Here is an 11,780-nt window from a genome sequence, read left to right as displayed (position 1 = left end):
CTATGCATACGGTTTGCCATCACGGGTTTTCTGGGCCGTTTGGAAGGTCAAACGAGCCCCGGAGCGAGCATACGCCTCATTTTGACAATTTTCGTGTGCTATTGCACACCATTTTTTGGGTGATCGGGATTCCGACGTCAAAAATGCAAAATTTGTTCGTGGACGTCCGTCAAGACGTTGTCTATGCATACGGTTGGCCATCACGGGTTTTCTGGGCCGTTTGGAAGGTCAAACGAGCCCCGGAGCGAGCATACGCCTCATTTTGACGATTTTCGTGTGCTATTGCACACCATTTTTTGGGTGATCGAGATTCTGACGTCAAAAATGCCAAATTTGTTCGTGGACGTCCGTCAAGACGTTGTCTATGCATACGGTTGGCCATCACGGGTTTTCTAGACCATTTGGAAGGTCAAACGAGCCCCGGAGCGAGCATACGCCTCATTTTGACGATTTTCGTGTGCTATTGCACACCATTTTATGGGTGATCAGGATTCCGACGTCAAAAATGCAAAATTTGTTCGTGGACGTCCGTCAAGACGTTGTCTATGCATACGGTTGGCCATCACGGGTTTTCTGGGCCGTTTGGAAGGTCAAACGAGCCCCGGAGCGAGCATACGCCTCATTTTGACAATTTTGTGTGCTATTGCACACCATTTTTTGGGTGATCGGGATTCTAACGTCAAAAATGCCAAATTTTTTCGTGGACGTCTGTCAAGACGTTGTCTATATATACAATTGGCCATCACGGGTTTTCTGGGCAGTTTGGAAGGTCAAACGAGCCCCGGAGCGAGCATACGCCTCATTTTGACGATTTTCGTGTGCTATTGCACACCATTTTTTGGGTGATCAGGATTCCGACGTCAAAAATGCCAAATTTGTTCGTGGACGTCCGTCAAGACGTTGTCTATGCATACGGTTTGCCATCACGGGTTTTCTGGGCCTTTTGGAAGGTCAAACGAGCCCCGGAGCGAGCATACGCCTCATTTTGACGATTTTCGTGTGCTATTGCACACCATTTTTTGGGTGATCGGGATTCCGACGTCAAAAATGCAAAATGTGTTCGTGGACGTCCGTCAAGACGTTGTCTATGCATACGGTTGGCCATCACGGGTTTTCTGGGCCGTTTGGAAGGTCAAACGAGCCCCGGAGCGAGCATACGCCTCATTTTGACGATTTTCGTGTGCTATTGCACACCATTTTTTGGGTGATCGGGATTCCAACGTCAAAAATGCCAAATTTGTTTGTGGACGTCCGTCAAGATGTTGTCTATGCATACGGTTGGCCATCACGGGTTTTCTTGGCCATTTGGAAGGTCAAACGAGCCCCGGAGCGAGCATACGCCTCATTTTGACGATTTTCGTGTGCTATTGCACACCATTTTTTGGGTTATCAGGATTCCGACGTCAAAAATGCCAAATTTGTTTGTGGACGTCCGTTAAGATGTTGTCTATGCATACGGTTGGCCATCACGGGTTTTCTGGGTCGTTTGGAAGGTCAAACGAGCCCCGGAGCGAGCATACGCCTCATTTTGACGATTTTCGTGTGCTATTGCACACCATTTTTTGGGTGATCGGGATTCCGACGTCAAAAATGCAAAATTTGTTCGTGGACGTCCGTCAAGATGTTGTCTATGCATACGGTTGGCCATCACGGGTTTTTTGGGCAGTTTGGAAGGTCAAACGAGCCTCGGAGCGAGCATACGCCTCATTTTGACGATTTTCATGTGCTATTGCACACCATTTATTGGGTGATCAGGATTCCGACGTCAAAAATGCCAAATTTGTTCGTGGACGTCCGTCAAGACGTTGTCTATGCATACGGTTGGCCATCACGGGTTTTCTGGGCCGTTTGGAAGGTCAAACGAGCCCCGGAGCGAGCATACGCCTCATTTTAACAATTTTCGTGTGCTATTGCACACCATTTTTTGGGTGATCGGGATTCCGACGTCAAAAATGCAAAATTTGTTCGTGGACGTCCGTCAAGACGTTGTCTATGCATACGGTTGGCCATCACGGGTTTTCTGAGCCGTTTGGAAGGTCAAACGAGCCCCGGAGCGAGCATACGCCTCATTTTGACGATTTTCGTGTGCTATTGCACACCATTTTTTGGGTGATCGGGATTCCGACGTCAAAAATGCCAAATTTGTTCGTGGACGTCCGTCAAAACGTTGTCTATGCATACGGTTGGCCATCACGGGTTTTCTGGGCCATTTGGAAGGTCAAGTGAGCCCCGGAGCGAGCATACGCCTCATTTTGACGATTTTCGTGTGCTATTGCACACCATTTTTTGGGTGATCAGGATTCCGACGTCAAAAATTCCAAAGTTGTTCGTGGACGTCCGTCAAGACGTTGTCTATGCATACGGTTGGCCATCACGGGTTTTCTGGCCCGTTTGGAAGGTCAAACGAGCCCCGGAGCGAGCATACGCCTCATTTTGACGATTTTCGTATGCTATTGCACACCATTTTTTGGGTGATCGAGATTCCGACGTCAAAAATGCCAAATTTGTTCGTGGACGTCCGTCAAGACATTGTCTATGCATACGGTTGGCCATCACGGGTTTTCTAGACCATTTGGAAGGTCAAACGAGCCCCGGAGCGAGCATACGCCTCATTTTGACGATTTTCGTGTGCTATTGCACACCATTTTATGGGTGATCAGGATTCCGACGTCAAAAACGCAAAATTTGTTCGTGGACGCTTGTCAAGACGTTGTCTATGCATACGGTTGGCCATCACGGGTTTTCTGGGCCGTTTGGAAGGTCAAACGAGCCCCGGAGCGAGCATACGCCTCATTTTGACGATTTTCGTGTGCTATTGCACACCATTTTTTGGGTGATCAGGATTCCGACGTCAAAAATGCCAAATTTGTTCGTGGACGTCCGTCAAGACGTTGTCTATGCATACGGTTGGCCATCACGGGTTTTCTGGGCAGTTTGGAAGGTCAAACGAGCCCCGGAGCGAGCATACGCCTCATTTTGACGATTTTCGTGTGCTATTGCACACCATTTTTTGGGTGATCAGGATTCCGACGTCAAAAATGCCAAATTTGTTCGTGGACGTCCGTCAAGACGTTGTCTATGCATACGGTTTGCCATCACGGGTTTTCTGGGCCGTTTGGAAGGTCAAACGAGCCCCGGAGCGAGCATACGCCTCATTTTGACGATTTTCGTGTGCTATTGCACACCATTTTTTGGGTGATCGGGATTCCGACGTCAAAAATGCAAAATTTATTCGTGGACATCCGTCAAGACGTTGTCTATGCATACGGTTGGCCATCACGGGTTTTCTGGGCCATTTGGAAGGTCAAACGAGCCCCGGAGCGAGCATACGCCTCATTTTGATGATTTTCGTGGGCTATTGCACACCATTTATTGGGTGATCAGGATTCCGACGTCAAAAATGCCAAATTTGTTCGTGGACGTCCGTCAAGACGTTTTCTATGTATACGGTTGGCCATCACGGGTTTTCTGGGCCGTTTGGAAGGTCAAACGAGCCCCGGAGCGAGCATACGCCTCATTTTGACGATTTTCGTGTGCTATTGCACACCATTTTTTGGGTGATCGAGATTCCGACGTCAAAAATGCCAAATTTTTTCGTGGACATCCGTCAAGACGTTGTCTATGCATACGGTTGGCCATCACGGGTTTTCTGGGCCATTTGGAAGGTCAAACGAGCCCCGGAGCGAGCATACGCCTCATTTTGACGATTTTCGTGTGCTATTGCACACCATTTTTTGGGTGATCAGGATTCCGACGTCAAAAATGCCAAATTTGTTCGTGGACGTCCGTCAAGACGTTGTCTATGCATACGGTTGGCCATCACGGGTTTTCTGGGCCATTTGGAAGGTCAAACGAGCCCCGGAGCGAGCATACGCCTCATTTTGACGATTTTCGTGTGCTATTGCACACCATTTTTTGGGTGATCGGGATTCCGACGTCAAAAATGCCAAATTTGTTCGTGGACGTCCGTCAAGACGTTGTCTATGCATACGGTTGGCCATCACGGGTTTTCTGGGCAGTTTGGAAGGTCAAACGAGCCCCAGAGCGAGCATACGCCTCATTTTGACGATTTTCGTGTGCTATTGCACACCATTTTTTGGGTGATCAGGATTCTGACGTCAAAAATGCCAAATTTGTTCGTGGACGTCCGTCAAGACGTTGTCTATGCATACGGTTGGCCATCACGGGTTTTCTGGGCCGTTTGGAAGGTAAAACGAGCCCCGGAGCGAGCATACGCCTCATTTTGATGATTTTCGTGTGCTATTGCACACCATTTTTGGGTGATCGGGATTCCGACGTCAAAAATGCCAAATTTGTTCGTGGACGTCCGTCAAGACGTTGTCTATGCATATGGTTGGCCATCACGGGTTTTCTGGGCCGTTTGGAAGGTCAAACGAGCCCCGGAGCGAGCATACGCCTAGTTTTGACGATTTTCGTGTGCTATTGCACACCATTTTTTGGGTGATCGGGATTCCGACGTCAAAAATGCAAAATTTGTTCGTGGACGTCCGTCAAGACGTTGTCTATGCATACGGTTGGCCATCACGGGTTTTCTGGGCCGTTTGGAAGGTCAAACGAGCCCCGGAGCGAGCATACGCCTCATTTTGACGATTTTCGTGTGCTATTGCACACCATTTTTTGGGTGATCGAGATTCCGACGTCAAAAATGCCAAATTTTTTCGTGGACGTCCGTCAAGACGTTGTCTATGCATACGGTTGGCCATCACGGGTTTTCTAGACCATTTGGAAGGTCAAACGAGCCCCGGAGCGAGCATACGCCTCATTTTGATGATTTTCGTGTGCTATTGCACACCATTTTATGGGTGATCAGGATTCCGACGTCAAAAACGCAAAATTTGTTCGTGGACGTCCGTCAAGACGTTGTCTATGCATACGGTTGGCCATCACGGGTTTTCTGGGCCGTTTGGAAGGTCAAACGAGTCCCGGAACGAGCATACGCCTCATTTTAACGATTTTCGTGTGCTATTGCACACCATTTTTTGGGTGATCGGGATTCCGACGTCAAAAATGCCAAATTTGTTCGTGGACGTCCGTCAAGACGTTGTCTATGCATACGGTTGGCCATCACAGGTTTTCTGGGCAGTTTGGAAGGTCAAACGAGCCCCGGAGCGAGCATACGCCTCATTTTGACGATTTTCGTGTGCTATTGCACACCATTTTTTGGGTGATCAGGATTCTGACGTCAAAAATGGCAAATTTGTTCGTGGACGTCCGTCAAGACGTTGTCTATGCATACGGTTGGCCATCACGGGTTTTCTGGGCCGTTTGGAAGGTCAAACAAGCCCCGGAGCGAGCATACGCCTTATTTTGACGATTTTCGTGTGCTATTGCACACCATTTTTTGGGTGATCGGGATTCCGACGTCAAAAATGCCAAATTTGTTCGTGGACGTCCGTCAAGACGTTGTCTATGCATACGGTTGGGCATCACGGGTTTTCTGGGCCGTTTGGAAGGTCAAACGAGCCCCGGAGCGAGCATACGCCTCATTTTGACGATTTTCGTGTGCTATTGCACACCATTTTTTGGGTGATCAGGATTCCGACGTCAAAAATGCCAAATTTGTTCGTGGACGTCCGTCAAGACGTTGTCTATGCATACGGTTTGCCATCACGGGTTTTCTGGGCCGTTTGGAAGGTCAAACGAGCCCCGGAGCGAGCATACGCCTCATTTTGACGATTTTCGTGTGCTATTGCACACCATTTTTTGGGTGATCGGGATTCTGACGTCAAAAATGCATAATTTGTTCGTGGACGTCCGTCAAGACGTTGTCTATGCATACGGTTGGCCATCACGGGTTTTCTGGGCCATTTGGAAGGTCAAACGAGCCCCGGAGCGAGCATACGCCTCATTTTGACGATTTTCGTGTGCTATTGCACACCATTTTTTGGGTGATCGGGATTCCGACGTCAAAAATGCAAAATTTATTCGTGGACGTCCGTCAAGATGTTGTCTATGCATACGGTTGGCCATCACGGGTTTTTTGGGCCGTTTGGAAGGTCAAACGAGCCCCGGAGCGAGCATACGCCTCATTTTGACGATTTTCGTGTGCTATTGCACACCATTTTTTGGGTGATCGAGATTCCGACGTCTAAAAATGCCAAATTTGTTCGTGGACGTCCGTCAAGACGTTGTCTATGCATACGGTTGCCCATCACGGGTTTTCTAGACCATTTGGAAGGTCAAACGAGCCCCGTAGCGAGCATACGCCTCATTTTGACGATTTTCGTGTGCTATTGCTTACCATTTTATGGGTGATCAGGATTCCGACGTCAAAAACGCAAAATTTGTTCGTGGACGTCCGTCAAGACGTTGTCTATGCATACGGTTGGCCATCACGGGTTTTCTGGGCCGTTTGGAAGGTCAAACGAGCCCCGGAGCGAGCATACGCCTCATTTTGACGATTTTCGTGTGCTATTGCACACCATTTTTTGGGTGATCGGGATTCCGACGTCAAAAATGCCAAATTTGTTCGTGGACGTCCGTCAAGACGTTGTCTATGCATACAATTGGCCATCACGGGTTTTCTGGGCAGTTTGGAAGGTCAAACGAGCCCCGGAGCGAGCATACGCCTCATTTTGACGATTTTCGTGTGCTATTGCACACCATTTTTTGGGTGATCAGGATTCCGACGTCAAAAATGCCAAATTTGTTCGTGGACGTCCGTCAAGACGTTGTCTATGCATACGGTTGGCCATCACGGGTTTTCTGGGCCGTTTGGAAGGTCAAACGAGCCCCGGAGCGAGCATACGCCTCATTTTAACAATTTTCGTGTGCTATTGCACACCATTTTTTGGGTGATCGGGATTCCGATGTCAAAAATGCCAAATTTGTTCGTGGACGTCTGTCAAGACGTTGTCTATGCATACGGTTGGCCATCACGGGTTTTCTGGGCCGTTTGGAAGGTCAAACGAGCCCCGGAGCGAGCATACGCCTCATTTTGATGATTTTCGTGTGCTATTGCACACCATTTTTTGGGTGATCGGGATTCCGATGTTAAAAATGCCAAATTTGTTCGTGGACGTCCGTCAAGACGTTGTCTATGCATACGGTTGGCCATCACGGGTTTTCTGGGCCGTTTGGAAGGTCAAACGAGCCCCGGAGCGAGCATACGCCTTATTTAGACGATTTTCGTGTGCTATTGCACACCATTTTTTGGGTGATCGGGATTCCGACGTCAAAAATGCAAAATTTGTTCATGGACGTCCGTCAAGACGTTGTCTATGCATACGGTTGGCCATCAAGGGTTTTCTGGGCCGTTTGGAAGGTCAAACGAGCCCCGGAGCGAGCATACGCCTCATTTTGACGATTTTCGTGTGCTATTGCACACCATTTTTTGGGTGATCGAGATTCCGACGTCAAAAATGCCAAATTTGTTCTTGGACGTCCGTCAAGACGTTGTCTATGCATACGGTTGGCCATCAAGGGTTTTCTAGACCATTTGGAAGGTCAAACGAGCCCCGGAGCGAGCATACGCCTCATTTTGATGATTTTCGTGTGCTATTGCACACCATTTTATGGGTGATCAGGATTCCGACGTCAAAAATGCAAAAATTGTTCGTGGACGTCCGTCAAGACGTTGTCTATGCATACGGTTGGCCATCACGGGTTTTCTGGGCCGTTTGGTAGGTCAAACGAGTCCCGGAACGAGCATACGCCTCATTTTGACGATTTTCGTGTGCTATTGCACACCATTTTTTGGGTAATCGGGATTCCGACGTCAAAAATGCCAAATTTGTTCGTGGACGTCCGTCAAGACGTTGTCTATGCATACGGTTGGCCATCACGGGTTTTCTGGGCAGTTTGGAAGGTCAAACGAGCCCTGGAGCGAGCATACGCCTCATTTTGACGATTTTCGTGTGCTATTGCACACCATTTTTTGGGTGATCAGGATTCTGACGTCAAAAATGGCAAATTTGTTCGTGGACGTCCGTCAAGACGTTGTCTATGCATACGGTTGGCCATCACGGGTTTTCTGGGCCGTTTGGAATGTCAAACGAGCCCCGGAGCGAGCATACGCCTCATTTTGACGATTTTCGTGTGCTATTGCACACCATTTTTTGGGTGATCGGGATTCCGACGTCAAAAATGCCAAATTTGTTCATGGACATCCGACAAGACGTTGTCTATGCATACGGTTGGCCATCAAGGGTTTTCTGGGCCGTTTGTAAGGTCAAACGAGCCCCGGAGCGAGCATACGCCTCATTTTGACGATTTTCGTGTGCTATTGCACACCATTTTTTGGGTGATCAGGATTCCGACGTCAAAAATGCCAAATTTGTTCGTGGACGTCCGTCAAGACGTTGTCTATGCATACGGTTTGCCATCACGGGTTTTCTGGGCCGTTTGGAAGGTCAAACGAGCCCCGGAGCGAGCATACGCCTCATTTTGATGATTTTCGTGTGCTATTGCACACCATTTTTTGGGTGATCAGGATTCTGACGTCAAAAATGCAAAATTTGTTCGTGGACGTCCGTCAAGACGTTGTCTATGCATACGATTGGCCATCACGGGTTTTCTGGGCCGTTTGGAAGGTCAAACGAGCCCCGGAGCGAGCATACGCCTCATTTTGACGATTTTCGTGTGCTATTGCACACCATTTTTTGGGTGATCGGGATTCCGACGTCAAAAATGCAAAATTTATTCGTGGACGTCCGTCAAGACGTTGTCTATGCATACGGTTGGCCATCACGGGTTTTCTGGGCCGTTTGGAAGGTCAAACGAGCCCCGGAGCGAGCATACGCCTCATTTTGACGATTTTCGTGTGCTATTGCACACCATTTTTTGGGTGATCGAGATTCCGACGTCAAAAATGCCAAATTTGTTCGTGGACGTCCGTCAAGACGTTGTCTATGCATACGGTTGGCCATCACGGGTTTTCTAGACCATTTGGAAGGTCAAACGAGCCCCGGAGCGAGCATACGCCTCATTTTGACGATTTTCGTGTGCAATTGCAAACCATTTTATGGGTGATCAGGATTCCGACGTCAAAAATGCAAAATTTGTTCGTGGACGTCCGTCAAGACGTTGTCTATGCATAAGGTTGGCCATCACGGGTTTTCTGGGCCGTTTGGAAGGTCAAACGAGCCCCGGAGCGAGCATACGCCTCATTTTGACAATTTTGTGTGCTATTGCACACCATTTTTTGGGTGATCGGGATTCCGACGTCAAAAATGCCAAATTTGTTCGTGGACGTCCGTCAAGACGTTGTCTATGCATACGGTTTGCCATCACGGGTTTTCTGGGCCTTTTGGAAGGTCAAACGAGCCCCGGAGCGAGCATACGCCTCATTTTGACGATTTTCGTGTGCTATTGCACACCATTTTTTGGGTGATCGGGATTCCGACGTCAAAAATGCAAAATGTGTTCGTGGACGTCCGTCAAGACGTTGAAATGCATACGGTTGGCCATCACGGATTTTCTGGGCCGTTTGGAAGGTCAAACGAGCCCCGGAGCGAGCATACGCCTCATTTTGACGATTTTCGTGTGCTATAGCACACCATTTTTTGGGTGATCGGCATTCCAACGTCAAAAATGCCAAATTTGTTCGTGGACGTCCGTCAAGACGTTGTCTATGCATACGGTTGGCCATCACGGGTTTTCTTGGCCATTTGGAAGGTCAAACGAGCCCCGGAGCGAGCATACGCCTCATTTTGACGATTTTCGTGTGCTATTGCACACCATTTTTTGGGTGATCAGGATTCCGACGTCAAAAATGCCAAATTTGTTTGTGGACGTCCGTCAAGATGTTGTCTATGCATACGGTTGGCCATCACGGGTTTTCTGGGCCGTTTGGAAGGTCAAACGAGCCCCGGAGCGAGCATACGCCTCATTTTGACGATTTTCGTGTGCTATTGCACACCATTTTTTGGGTGATCGGGATTCCGACGTCAAAAATGCAAAATTTGTTCGTGGACGTCCGTCAAGATGTTGTCTATGCATACGGTTGGCCATCACGGGTTTTTTGGGCAGTTTGGAAGGTCAAACGAGCCTCGGAGCGAGCATACGCCTCATTTTGACGATTTTCATGTGCTATTGCACACCATTTTTTGGGTGATCAGGATTCCGACGTCAAAAATGCCAAATTTGTTCGTGGACGTCCGTCAAGACGTTGTCTATGCATACGGTTGGCCATCACGGGTTTTCTGGGCCGTTTGGAAGGTCAAACGAGCCCCGGAGCGAGCATACGCCTCATTTTAACAATTTTCGTGTGCTATTGCACACCATTTTTTGGGTGATCGGGATTCCGACGTCAAAAATGCAAAATTTGTTCGTGGACGTCCGTCAAGACGTTGTCTATGCATACGGTTGGCCATCACGGGTTTTCTGGGCCGTTTGGAAGGTCAAACGAGCCCCGGAGCGAGCATACGCCTCATTTTGACGATTTTCGTGTGCTATTGCACACCATTTTTTGGGTGATCGGGATTCCGACGTCAAAAATGCCAAATTTGTTCGTGGACGTCCGTCAAAACGTTGTCTATGCATACGGTTGGCCATCACGGGTTTTCTGGGCCATTTGGAAGGTCAAGTGAGCCCCGGAGCGAGCATACGCCTCATTTTGACGATTTTCGTGTGCTATTGCACACCATTTTTTGGGTGATCGGGATTCCAACGTCAAAAATGCCAAAGTTGTTCGTGGACGTCCGTCAAGACGTTGTCTATGCATACGGTTGGCCATCACGGGTTTTCTGGCCCGTTTGGAAGGTCAAACGAGCCCCGGAGCGAGCATACGCCTCATTTTGACGATTTTCGTGTGCTATTGCACACCATTTTTTGGGTGATCGAGATTCCGACGTCAAAAATGCCAAATTTGTTCGTGGACGTCCGTCAAGACGTTGTCTATGCATACGGTTGGCCATCACGGGTTTTCTAGACCATTTGGAAGGTCAAACGAGCCCCGGAGCGAGCATACGCCTCATTTTGACGATTTTCGTGTGCTATTGCACACCATTTTTTGGGTGATCGGGATTCCGACGTCAAAAATGCCAAATTTGTTCGTGGACGTCCGTCAAGACGTTGTCTATGCATACGGTTGGCCATCACGGGTTTTCTGGGCAGTTTGGAAGGTCAAACGAGCCCCGGAGCGAGCATACGCCTCATTTTGACGATTTTCGTGTGCTATTGCACACCATTTTTTGGGTGATCAGGATTCCGACGTCAAAAATGCCAAATTTGTTCGTGGACGTCCGTCAAGACATTGTCTATGCATACGGTTTGCCATCACGGGTTTTCTGGGCCGTTTGGAAGGTCAAACGAGCCCCGGAGCGAGCATACGCCTCATTTTGACGATTTTCGTGTGCTATTGCACACCATTTTTTGGGTGATCGGGATTCCGACGTCAAAAATGCCAAATTTGTTCGTGGACGTCCGTCAAGACGTTGTCTATGCATACGGTTGTCCATCACGGGTTTTCTGGGCAGTTTTGAAGGTCAAACGAGCCCCGGAGCGAGCATACGCCTCATTTTGACAATTTTCGTTCGCTATTGCACACCATTTTTTGGTTGATCAGGATTCTGATGTCAAAAATGCCAAATTTGTTCGTGGACGTCCATCAAGACGTTGTCTATGCATACGGTTTGCCATCACGGGTTTTCTGGGCCGTTTGGAAGGTCAAACGAGCCCCGGAGCGAGCATACGCCTCATTTTGACGATTTTCGTGTGCTATTGCACACCATTTTTTGGGTGATCGGGATTCCGACGTCAAAAATGCAAAATGTGTTCGTGGACGTCCGTCAAGACGTTGTCTATGCATACGGTTGGCC

Source organism: Solanum lycopersicum, chromosome 8, assembly GCF_036512215.1.
Source record: "Solanum lycopersicum chromosome 8, SLM_r2.1".
Lineage (NCBI taxonomy): Eukaryota > Viridiplantae > Streptophyta > Magnoliopsida > Solanales > Solanaceae > Solanum > Solanum lycopersicum.
This window is presented reverse-complemented; position numbering follows the sequence as displayed.